The sequence below is a fragment of the Caretta caretta genome, chromosome 10 (genome assembly GCF_965140235.1).
Source record: "Caretta caretta isolate rCarCar2 chromosome 10, rCarCar1.hap1, whole genome shotgun sequence".
NCBI classification, from domain to species: Eukaryota; Metazoa; Chordata; order Testudines; family Cheloniidae; genus Caretta; species Caretta caretta.
Window position 1 is genome coordinate 66,526,269 of NC_134215.1, and position 12,957 is coordinate 66,539,225.

General features: G+C 42.9%; 1 protein-coding gene across 1 annotated transcript in view; it reads left to right on the forward strand.

Annotated features, from left to right (window-relative positions):
- Nucleotides 1–4,218: 4,218 nt before the first annotated feature.
- PDE8A (phosphodiesterase 8A) overlaps nt 4,219–12,957 on the forward strand; it is a 259,372-nt gene continuing 250,633 nt past the window's right edge. Inside the window, exon 1 of the mRNA XM_075133133.1 lies at nt 4,219–4,241. The gene's annotated coding sequence lies outside the window, so the exon portion shown is untranslated. The remainder of the gene's footprint in view (nt 4,242–12,957) is intronic.

Consider the following 12,957-nt stretch of genomic DNA (forward strand, 5'->3'; position numbering starts at 1 on the left):
AGGCAAACTGGAGTTAACTAGGTAATTAAGGTTTGAAGAGGTGTAACCGGGGTCCCAGTGGGAGCCAGCTGAGATCACTCAATTAGGGTGAACTGAAAAGAATGGGGCAGATAATCCCCAAAGCTGGTGGATATTTTCAATACTTAGATTTACCAAGACAGCATAAAACAGCTTCTTTATTACCTCGCTGGTTGCCCAATAACACAGTTCCCTTGAAGTAGCCCAGCCTCAGGCCTCCATCCAGGTACCCAAGTCAAATATGAAGATTTCTGAAAATCTTATTTCATCATATAAAAGAAAAGGTTCTACAAATCACAAAGGATCGGACACATTGCCTCCCAGGTTAATGAATATTCCAGATCTTACCCAAATACACACTACGGCCTATTCTTATTAACTAAACTAAAATCTATTAAAAAAGAAACAAGAGAAAGTATGGTTAAAAGATCAATGTGCATACAGACATGAGTTCAATTCTTGAGGTTCAGATACACAGCAGAGATGGTGAGCTTTGTAGTTGCAAAGAGTTCTTTCAGAAATAGTCCATAGGTTAGATTTCAAATCTTTATATTTCCAGTCAGAACTGGGATCTCAGTCCTTGTGGCTTAGGCTTCCCCTGCGTGAAAGCTCCAGCAGATCTGAGATAAATAGGATCAGGATCTTTTATATAATTTCAGGTTTTCTTTGACAAGTTGGAGTTCCTTGGGGAACAATAGATAATCAGGGCATCTTTTGAAATGGGTCCATCACCGGTACTTAGCTATATGAATTAACATAAGACAATTGCTTGTTCCTCCACCATTCACCGATGATTTGCTATACATTTCAAAGAGAGATGAATACTGAGATATTGCATGTTTAAAATTCATTTAAATGCTAGGATGTTCTTTTGATCTCTGAATGATCAGAATCAGCATAGACAGGGATTGTTGACTACTACCCACATATATGTAAATACACAAAAACACAAACATTATCTCCCCACATGTCTTTAAGGGTTGAATTTGAGTCATTTATTTTGCAGGATGTTTAAACCTTTTCTGACCATGCATCACAAGCGGATATTGGAAATTGATCGGCACCTCCACTTACGATGTCCCATAGCGTGAACAAGTCCTCAATGGGTGAAGCTAATGAGAGCTGCTCAGATAGGCTGGTAGGAGCAATGTAAGAACCTAGAAAGAGGAACTCAAAGTCATTCAGAACAAAGAACAACCCCTCAGACTGTATAGTTGGCCTGCGGAGTCCACTCCTGCAGGAGGTGGAGTCAGATACTGTAGCTGGATTGAAAGGCTGGCTATTGCTGTCCTCCCTCTCCTTCCCTTTTTTTAGATCTGGAAAACTCCCACATACTGACTCTGTTTTCCCTGTAACCCTGCTTTGCAGGCAAGGGCTGTGAATGCAGCTCTGATGACATCTGGGAGCAGAAGTGATTAAGAGAGTGCCCAGGGGTAAAGCAGTCAGGGGAGTACCAGCTGTTGCTAGGGTGGAACACTGTTTGTGGGAAGTTACAAGGTCTCTGCTTCCTTCACCTCCAAAGCAGCCAGTGCGGTGAAGTGGGGGGACTTCTGCAGCCCAGCTGCTGCCAGAGCCCACTCCTCGTCTCATCTCCAAGTTTATCATGGTACTTTGGATGGTTGGTTGCCTGCCTCTGAGGTACAGTGATACTCTGAAGTTTCAGACATACAGCTGGCTATAGGAGGCAGGACACCAAATCGGATGGACCATTCATCTCAACTAAGTTGTCAAATCCTGTGTTCCTTATGAATGGTACAGAGCACAGAACCCTGGTTCTAACACATTGTGCGCACATGACTAGCTGAGATGGTGCATGCTCACCTTGAATTTGTAGGGCGATGGGGTTAGTAGCCTGCCTGCCCGTGGACAGAGGCAGCAGGTTTGATGAGAAGCAATTAACATCTTCAAACTGTTGTGCAGTTAACTAAGCCTTGCTTCACCCTGGTGAGATAATGGAGCACCACTAGCCCCATTGTACGGATGGGGAAACCAAAGATACAGAGAAGTTAAATTTTCTACCCAAAGTCACACAGAGTCAGTGGCAAAAACAGTGCTAGAATTCAGGAGTTCCTTTCTCCCAAGATCACATCATAATCCTTAGATTTGCTTCCTCTATGGATTTTTTTTCTTCTTGTAACCTTACACTTCTGGTTTTTCTTCCTAGATTTCGTTAATTATTTGAAGTGTTTGATTATGCATTTGTTTCAAAGAAATGCAGTCAATTTTAAAAATTTCATCCTGCTGTTGATTTAATTTACCATTTGCAGTATTAAGACTGCTTCATTAAAGTGATTTATAAGTGTCTCTTTCAGAATCCAGATTCAGCAACCGATCATCTTGTAAAGTTTAAACTTAAAACCCTAAAGAATGGTTTAAAATAAAACGAAACTGCCAGGAAATTGAAATTGCCCATGAAAACAAACTTGATTAATGAACGTAAGAACATCTAATCTATTGTGAGATCTTGGGCAAGGCACCTATGGTCTCTTGGCTTCAGAGAGTCTGCATGGCACAGGCAGGAATTAAACCTGGATTTCCTGATTCTTACTCCTGTGCTTCAAAGGGACACTCTCAATGTGAATATTTTCAAATTGACTGTTTTTTTAATACTCCATGTTTTGAGCAAGCAATATATAAATAGTATGTCCTGGCGATTAAAAATCAACCAACCAACCTATGTAAGGATTTTAATTGCTTCCCTGTAAATGTTTATAAGGATCTGTTCAGTGAGGGACAAACTGATAAAAGTAACTAATTACAAAGAAGAAACAAGTGGCCTTAATTTTCAAAAGTGACGAATGATCTTGAATGCCTTCGGTTTTGGGTGCCCAACCTGAGACACTCAAAAAGAGACCTGATTTTCAGAAAGCGTGGTGCAAACAACCTCTGAAAATCAGTCCCCTCTTTAGGTGTCTCCTGTTGGGCACCCAAGATCACTAGTCACCTCTGAAATTTTAGGGCCCTGACTAGTCACAATGCGCTGCCAAATGCACAAATAAACAGACTGTTTCTCCATTCAGTCTTTTGCAAACTGCTTTAAGTTAGTTGTGTTGGCTGTTACTTGCAACTACAGCAGGTATAACATTTTCACACCGAAATGTGACATTTCAAGTTGACCGTGTCCTTTGACAACAAGGCTGTTTTTCCTCCATATAAATATATTGCTCACGAAAGCCCACTTACTTCACCACCTTTTGACAGAGTCCAGATCTGTTGACCATCAGGCTGTGCTGCAAAGCCTCTCTATTTATCCAGGTTTTTGTGGAGGGGAGTGGGTTAAAGAGGGATTGTCTTTCTTAGGTCTGATTCTGCAAACACTTGTGCATGTGCATAAATTGACTCAGGTGCACAGTCCCATTCAGTAGAATAGGACTACTCACTTGAGTAAAATTAATCATGTGCATAACTCTGGCAGGATCGGGACCTTAGTGTTTGAGGAGTCTGGACATAACCTTATTACCAGTAGGTGAATATTGGAAATTTTTTTGCCTGAGATTGTGAAGGCTCAGTGCTGTTGGGCAGGCTAATTTTTTATAAATTGATCACAGATAAGAATAGAGGGTCCTCCCCCCTCCACCCCAAGTTACTTTAATCTAACAAAAATATTTACCAACCCAGGCAATAAGCTGAATGTAAGTTGACTTTATTACCTTTAGTGACGTGAAATGATTGGTTGCTGGGTGACCTTGCTTCTGATTTTATGGTCTAGACTAGCTCTAAGAGCAGAGGGGTGTGGCTACACTCTTGAATTAGTACTGAGTTGTCAAGTTTCTCTTGAAGTGACCAGCGGTCCAGTGTCAGTGCTGTGGGAGTACTGGAGGAGCAATAATCTGATGATAAGCATTTCCCATTTGTTATGAGAGAGATCTTACTTGCAGCTCAAGGCTGAGGAGATAAATACCTGACAACAGGAGCTGTCAAATCCTGAGAAAGAAAAGGCCGTGCTTCCCTGCCCCTTAGCAAACCTGTGAAAACCTGCAAGGAACCATGATCTGAAATCTTGGATTACACCAAGTGAACATAAAAAGCTTGTGTGCTACTTACTGAAATGCTTTCCCAGACTGGAACACCATAGTCTGAATGGAGTGGTTTGGTTTTGTGCAGAGGGTTATTTGAAGTGTTTTCGGTGGAAATCAAAGCTTGTCAACTAAGAAGACATGGAAGAGAATGAAGAAGTGGGTACTTTGAAAAGCAGCTCTGTCTCTAATGGTCCTTGGTGCAAGGTGAGGAAAATAACTTATTTGTTTAATTAAAGAAAATACTCTATCCTTGTGGTGTTTACAAGTGACTTCAGCAGACCAATACCATTTAAATTAAACACACAACCTCTGTACTGGCCATTCTAAACAACTGGGAAAAAAATTCCTTGGAGGAAGGCTGTGCTAAACTTTAGAAATACAAATTAAATGGTGAAGTTTGTTGTTACACTGGAAGCTTCAAATATCTGAGTACCTGTTTTTGTGCTACAGAAATTAATGAAACTGTTTTTCCAGGTGTCTGAACTCCAGGAAGCTCTCACAATTATAGCAAAGCTGCTCTTTGGCACTTGCAGGTCAAATACGTTAAGTAAAATCCCAGAGAGCATAAAGTAACATATGCATTACTAATGCAAACAAGTCGACTACTTAACTTCATGTCTGAGAGCAAACTTCTAATATTCTACCAAAGTTCCCTAGACACAATTAACTTTACTGGTGAGAACAGCTGGGCTTCTTGTCAAATCTTGTACAAAGACATTCTGAGATTGTGTTGTTTGGTTGTATTTGTAATTTGATAGCATGTAACAACATTGTCCTCAGTTCACATATAACCATAGCAGTAATGTTGACATCCTGCTTTGCTCCTTTATATTTAAAAAAAAAAAAAAAAAAAGAAAAGTCTTGTTTCCTGTGTTTGAAATTTGACAGATTTCCAATTTGGACAGGTGAATGCATTTATATTAATCTCATCCTGTTCCATGAGATTCAAAGATTAAGGCTTCAGGCGCTGGGCATTCAATCTTGATTCTGGTTTCCTGTAAAATATTGATTTTGTCGTCATCGTTGTTGCCGTCCTTTAAGAGTCTTCAGGGGGCTAAATATGCTTGGAGTGACTCATGGTTGAGCAGGGAAAAAATATGAGCTTAGGGTATTGACTTGTTAGGAAGTCACAGCCCAATGCATTCACAGGGTGTGAGATGGGGGGGATCGGTGACGTAGTGTCGCTGCAATTTTTTGAGAAAATATTAACTAGTGTGACACTCATTCTTGCATAGTCCTATATATCTAGTTTTGACTCCAGTGCAAAATGGCATCAAGATACTTTTCCTGGTGGTAGTATTAAAGATTTTGAGAGAATGTATCTGGGAAGCTTGGACCCCAAAGAGTATTTTTGGTATTTGATACCGCCTTCAAAATGTTCGTATTGAAAACAGAAGCTGACTTTTAAAAGGAAAGGTCTCACTTCTACACCTGGTCAAATAGTTAAGAAACAGTATTGACATACATTCATTCCCATTCTGAACAGCTGTTTGATTTGATCATCTTGTGTGTGTGTGTGTGTCTGTATGCAGTCTTCAGGTTTTTGTTCTCATGAGTTTTTAAGGAATGACTGCTCTTCAGGAGAATCCCCATATTTACGTGCAAACAAGTATTTGTTGTTGTTGCCATTTACTGCTCATTATTCCTTACTTTCCTGTTTAAACAGCTTGATATCCAATTAGGGAGCAGAAACAAAACTATGTGACTTAGGAGACCAGTCACAAACTACAAACAGAGAATAGGGACTAATCAAAGTGAGCAATATTCAAACACACAGCTGAAAATTGTTCATCCGAACTATTTGGCAAACAAGTTACAGATAAAAATATGTTCACAGAAATTGGGATCGGTTTGCAAACAGAAAAAAGTCTGTATTCAGTGGATAACTTATTCACCAGCACTCCTGATATCTAAAGAAAATCTTAGGGTAATAAATGAATTAACTATTTTGAAGGCAACCTAATAGGTCATTCTGCATCTGTCCCTCTTTCTCAGTAAGATTTTTTTTGCGTACGCTCTTAGACTATCGGGAGCCTTTTAGGAAGGAAAAATTGAGTGCCTGGGAGCCTCAGCTAGATGCAAGATTGCAGTAGGAGTGAATATACTGAATAGTAATAGAGTGTTTTACAGGTCTGCAAGTTTGGAAAGCAGGTCAAGTTTTACATACTCCTATTTGTGACCTTTAAAATATGACAGTCCCCTCTAAAAGTTATGGATTTTTATACATTTCCATGAAAAATAAATGAGAAAAACCTAGATGACGTTTTCAACTCTAGTTAAGATGTACTATGGTCTTATTAATTTTTCATAAATGTTACCGCACATTTTCTAACTAAACGTTGACCTTACTAGCTCTTTAAGACCTGATTTTCAGTTCTAGCCTTCACCTGTAGGGGCAATTTTGCACCTGCAAATAACGGTCTGCAAATTGTTACTAATTAGACATCTACTTGTTTGTAACCCAAAGTCAAGTAGTTAAAGATCTGTCTACTAAATTTTCACCCACAATTCATTATGGTTGCAAAAATGAATACAAGTGTTTTATAGGCACAAAATTGCACCCTGGAAACTGGAGGCTGGGTTATGGCCCGATGTAAAACATGCCCCTGTATCTGCCAGTGTGCTCGTCACTGTATAAGATGCTCCGAAAGATGCTCTCAGGAGCTGATAGTCTAAAACATTGATTGAACAAGATGCACTGGGAGACGGTACATATTCCCTTTCCTCCCAGTTCATATACTGTTAGTGCAGGGAGGCCATTTTGATTCCTGTTTGTGGGCCTTGCACAGAAATGAGTCTTGAGGGGTAATTTGAATGACAAACTCGGACTGGAAAGTTGTTTCATGGTATGGAGGAGCTATTGAGTCTGGCATTACAAGGCAGATGAAAGAAGATGATCTGACACGTAGGTTGAGAAGATTAAGATGGGCCCGGGGAAACCAGTGAAGTGATTCTAAAGAGGGGGGTGCTGTGGTCTGATCAGGCAAGGGTAGTAGATCACACACTTTAATATTGCCAATGGATACATTTCATGGAGCTAGATATGATCAGAGAGGTAAGGATCATGATATTTTCATGAACTGGCCTTTTGGCTTTGGAGACAGAAGTTCAAATCCTGTTTCAAGTCACAAGTGAAAATCAGTGTGTTGGTCTTTTACTGGTCCTTATTTGTGCTTATTGTAAGACCATCAGATAATCAGGTAAACTGTCAATCTCCGCTCCAGAGAGATTTAGGGGAAGGGTTTTTGCAAGCTTGAATGGCTGTGATTTGGACCGCATGCATGGAGAAGCGTACACAGTATCTGGCTCAAGCCGGTGTTGTTAGTACCTCCATTTTATACATACTAAATGCACTTGCAGATTTTTAAATAAAAAGAAGCTGGCCATTTATTAACTCACTGAAATATCTGATTTTTAGGGAACAACAGATTACAAAACAAACTGGATTTTCAGTCTACTCAAGGGTGAACAGCAAGCTTGTTTTCAGGCATAGTTAACTTTCTTGTTACATCTCATTGCAGGGTGTTTGGGCCATAGTTCACTTAATTTTGTTTTCACCTTTAAATACTTCAAATGCACATTAATTAATACTTTGGAGTGAGTGTTAATTTGACACAAGTACACAATGGTCTTGGCAACATAGCTGAAGGCTGGAAAGATTAGCTTGCTAAACACCTTGCACATGCTCTTGAGGAAACTCTTCAAACATGAGCTCTGGTGCTTAATTAAATACTTACACTTTGCCATTCTGTCTCAGCTCAGATGGAAGCAATAGCACCTACTGTGTTAGCTGCTTCACAGAATATCTTCCATATGAAACTGGTATAGTAGAAAAAACTTTGTGGGGGAAATGATTGTTTTCTCTCCCTGTTGTTGTTAATGAAGAATAAATGTGCATAGTAATGTTGTTCCTGTAAGCTGCTAGACTGAAAAAGTAACTACGTAACATGATTGTCCACTGGGCAGCACTACTAAACAGATGTTTACCACACCACTGTAATTCCCTTTCCTGTGGCATTCATGGTGCTCCTGACACTTAGAAGGGAAACCCATTTTTGAGGGTCGTATGACAAATATTCCAACCCCATGCAGTATCTTCGGGGGAATGTGCGATTGTGTTGTTCTCCATGGGGGAGGGTTCTCACAGCTCCTCCAGGAACTAAAAGCAGTGGGGGATGAGCTAGGCTAGTTGCTGAAACTCTAAACAATTCCAGAGAGCGAGATCCCCTGCCCTGGGTGATTTGCATATACTGGTTCAAACTGGGTTTCCCAGAGACTAACAGACAAAGGCCTTTTGGTATAAAAAGCATGAGTTTACACTGACGCTGAGCTTTCTTATCTAGCAAACGGATCCAAGGCAGCCCCAATCCTGCTGAAGTGTTGGAAGGAATTTGGCCTACTAGGACCCCATAAGATGATGGATGTTTCCATGTACCTTTAGTGTGCATTTAAATCTGTTTATTGTTGGGGGGGAGGTTACATGTTTTCTCTCTAATGCTTTTACCTTAAATAAAGGTACTGCTGAGAAACCTGTGTGGTGGCTTGTAGTGGCTGGCACACGCTGTTCATAGCTATGGGAGAGAAAGCAGCACACAGGTGCTAGCCATTAGGGAGATTGGCTTGCTGGGGATATCTCAGTGTATGATAGGGAGCTGCACAGCTTTAAACCCCCTGGTCAGAAGGGAGTGGGACAAGGATCCCTATCCAGAGACAAGTAATGGCTGGAGGCCTGAGATCCGACTGGGTGGTCCTGGAGTGGACGAATACAGAGGCAGTTTACCCTGCAGGGATTTTCAGTACTGCTCACTGTTGGTCTAACTCTGCTCCCATTGACTTAAATCAGGCTTACATTGATTTCAGTGGAAGCAATAGCAATGCTGAGTGCTATTGAAAATTCCATCCTAGGAGTCTGATCTGTGAGGTGCCGAGCAGCCTCCCCTCCAACCACTTCCTAGGTGCCCAGTGACTGGCAGGATCAAATCCTCACTTACTGGTGGTGTTAAATATCCCAGGTTTAACGGCGCCCTTTGTCACAGTAAGAAAATACTCAGTTCTGATGATAGCTCTGTTCCTTGTAATGCTGAATTGAAGTCACTACACTCAATCCAAGCTGCCATTCTATGGGAATTCGGTTTTGGACCTGTACTAACAGTCATGAGTAAGAAAAGTGAAGGAGTTTTGGGGACCTGACATGAAATCCTAACTAGAATGGAGGAGTTCTTGTTTTGCCAGCTCCATTGGAGATGGGGATGGTCGGTCATATAAAGGACTCTGGTCTTGCAACTAGGGTGTGCATTGAGCTTATACAGGCTGTGCCATCAAGAAGCCACCTGAGAGAGGAGCTGGCTTGTTCTCCAGAATCAAAAAGTTCACTCTTTTCAATGAAAGCCTCTAGCTGTTCGGGGTGTTGAGAGAGCCTTGAACGCATGCACTGAGTGTAACTGATGCAGCGACATCTCTCTCACTCTCTCTCACACACACACACACACACACACACACACACACACACACACGTACGTCACCTGCCCAGTCAAGAAGGAGCCAAACCCAATGAGTCTATCGGAGTTCATCAGATCATCTGAGGCCCCTCCCCTCCCAAAGGGGAGCCAAGTTCAAAAAGTCAAACTCCAGGAGCCCAGCAGAGCCCATGGGTGCATTTGAACCTGGAGGAGAAGCTGAGCCAGTGGCTCTGGGACACTTTTTATAGTTGCGGGGAGGGGGTGCTGAGAGCCAGCTAATGAAAATTGTAAACCAGCTGTGTTCAAAAGCAATGGGGAAAAACGCAATTCCCGCTCGCACCACACGGGTGCAGCATAGCTCCCGGTTTCTCAAGAATTGCAAAATAATGTTAGCTTTGTTCTGATGGCACCAGCAAACATTTCACAGTAAAGCCTAGGGGGTGCTGCAGCACCCCCTGCACCCCTAGTTCCCATGCCTATGAGGTGAGCCCAGACAGCAGGTGTGATTATATTTTGAAATCTCTACAATCTGCTGAGGGTGGTCTCATGGGTGGGGCTTATTTTGTAGGTGGAGTTTGGAAAAGTACCATACTTCTCTCCCCCGCATCCCAATCTTTGCCACTATATAAAACAAGTTTAAATTGGAAGTTACAGTATCATCTGCAGCATAGCCACTTGCCTTTCCTCACCAGTCAGCGGCCAGAGCCCAGATATTCCTTATGGTCCTTTCAGTCATTCATGTCATTTTAAAATGAGAGCAAGTGAAACCCCATCCCTTCTGAAGAGAGACAGCTCCTCCCTTCAAACAGTTGGTAGATAAGTGTGGCATGACACCTTCAGGTTTATTGAAAACTACTGGCAGAAACACTGAAGCCCTGCACCAGGGGTCTAACTTTACAGCTTAAGAGGGAGAATTTCCTTGTGCTTAGCTCTTGCCGTGAATCCTCTGTGGAAGGACAGGCAACTTCCAATGTACACATGTGTATTAGACATAAATAGCCATATGCAGAGAAGCTGGTGGAGTCTGACCAAGTGTCTACTCCAGGGGTGGGTAAACTTTTTGGGCTGAGGGCCACATTGGCAAATAAAAATTGTATGCTCAGAAAAATTAGGGTTGGGGTGTGGGAGGGGGTGAGGGCTCTGGTTGGGGGTGTGGGCTCAGGGGTCGGGCTGGGGATGAGGAGTTTGGGGTGTAGGAGGGTGCTCTGGGATGGGACCGAGGGGTTCAGAGGGTGGGAGGGGGATCAGGGCTGGGGCAGGGGTGTGGGAAGGGGTGCAGGTTCTGGCTGGGGGTGCAGGCTTTGGGGTGGGGCTGGGCATGAGTTTTGGGGTGCAGGAGGGTGCTCTGTGCTGGGATCGAGGGGTTTGGAGAGCGGGAGGGGGTCAGGGCTGGGGTAGGGGGTTGGGGCATGGGGAGAGGCTCAGGGGTGCAAGTTCAGAGCAGTGCTTACCTCAAGTGGCTCCCGGACACAGTGGCATGTTCCTTCTCTGGCTCCTATGCGTGGAGTGGCCGCTGACCCTGCTGGCACCGGAGTGGGGCCATGCGGCTGCTTCCGGGAACCCCGTGGTGCGGCCCCAACCTGGCGCCCCAGCCGCATGGTGCAGCCCCCGACCCGGCGCCCTGGCTGGAGCACCGGAGCGGGACAAGCCCCAGACCCTGCTCCCCAGCGTGAGCTCACGCGCCAGCTTAAAATGGCTCTTGGGCCATAGTTTGCCCACCCCGATCTACTCTAAAGATAGAATTCAGCTCCAGGTATGGGGCAGCTAGTTCTTTAGACTGTGAGAGAAGGGAGCAAAATATATATTGCCCAGAACATGCCTTTCTCTGCACTGGACCTGAGCAAAGCACTTCCACGTGTGCCTAGCTTGATGCATCTGAGTACTTCTGTTGAAGTCAATGGCCCTACTCATGTGCTTACATTCTTTGCTGGACTGGGGTCTGGTTCTATCCGCCCATAAGCAGTAGTGACAGCTCTGATGTAATCTCATCAGTGCTGAGGCCACTTTAAATTCCCTTACTGGGAGAGGTGGGCCTGAGCTATAAAATTTGGATTTGAACTTTCCCAAAGCTTTGTTGGGTCTGGATTGGGCCCATCTCTCAAGGCTGTGCATCCCTCAATGCATTTACCTGCACTGTTGTGTACGCCATAAAATCTTCCCAACACACTAATATTTGACAAATGCATAAGCCCAGGCCCTATCCAGAGGTCTATATTCAGGTAAAGTTCTCCGAGACAGCCAAGAGATTTTTGCCTGAGCAAGGATTGCAGGATTGGGCCCCCATCAAGAAAGCAGCACCACAGACAGATGTTTCTTTATCTGGGTAATGCATCTTCTGACTAGGTGGAGAAAATGCTCTCTATCTTCTCCCCTGTACTTCATCTCTGAAGTCAATAGGAGCCGGTATGCAGCACTCTGAAAACCAGGCACAAGTTGTCTCGCATTGAGCGCGCAAAATCTGTGGCCACTTGTCACTTCATCCCCCGTGCCTCAGTTTCCTTGTCTGTACAACAGGCACAATGAGGCTTACCTGCTTTGTAAAGCTCTTTGAGATCTACAAATGAAAAGTGCTATATTAGAGTTGGGGATTCTTAATATTAGATTTTAATGTGAATTTTAGCTGCGTTAGCCCTTCGGTGTCACGAGATTTTCTTTTCCCACCCATTGAAATCTCTCTCTCCAAGGGCTTGGCAGTAAAATAATAAAGACTTAAAAACAACATTCTTATAAATTCAAAATATGCAACTACATGACCTCATCCAATTAAAAATATTAGAGCAGAAACTGTGCACTTAGTCATACAATGTTACGCACAACTATGGAGAGCTATTAATCTCACAGGCAAGACAGGGCTGTCAAAATGAATGATAGAACCTAGTGTAAATAACTCTTCCTGCTTGTCAAGGTCTTTCTTACAGTATCTGCATTTCTCTTATCCCTTGTAATTCCACCACATTCACTACAGGAGGGGCTTCTGCACTGCTGACTGTCGACATCCGGCTGGGAGACTGACTCACATGAAAGCCTTGCCTAATCAGCAACTAGGCGAGGAGGGTACAAAAGTAGCTGGTTTCATTCCCTTTCTTGATAGCAGCCACTGGTTTTCTCCTTGAAAATAAGCAAGGAACCCTTTTACAATTACTCTTGTTTCATAAAGCCAGGCAGGGATTCACAGATGTATACTTTTAATGCATCTCTTACCAGATTTGACAGATAAAACGTTCATCACTTTTTATGATGGGTGTTTATGCAAAGGCATAGAAAGGAACAGAAGTTTCATTTATAACAAGGTGGTCTGTATTTCTTTCACTGCTTCAATATCCTAGAGATGTGACTTGAGACAAATAGTCATTACTAAACCAAATGCACTTAATAGCTTTAGATAAAACCCAGACTGTAATTAATTTCCTGCACGGTCATATTTCTGCCATTGGCTACTGTGTTCACAAATTTGTATCTGC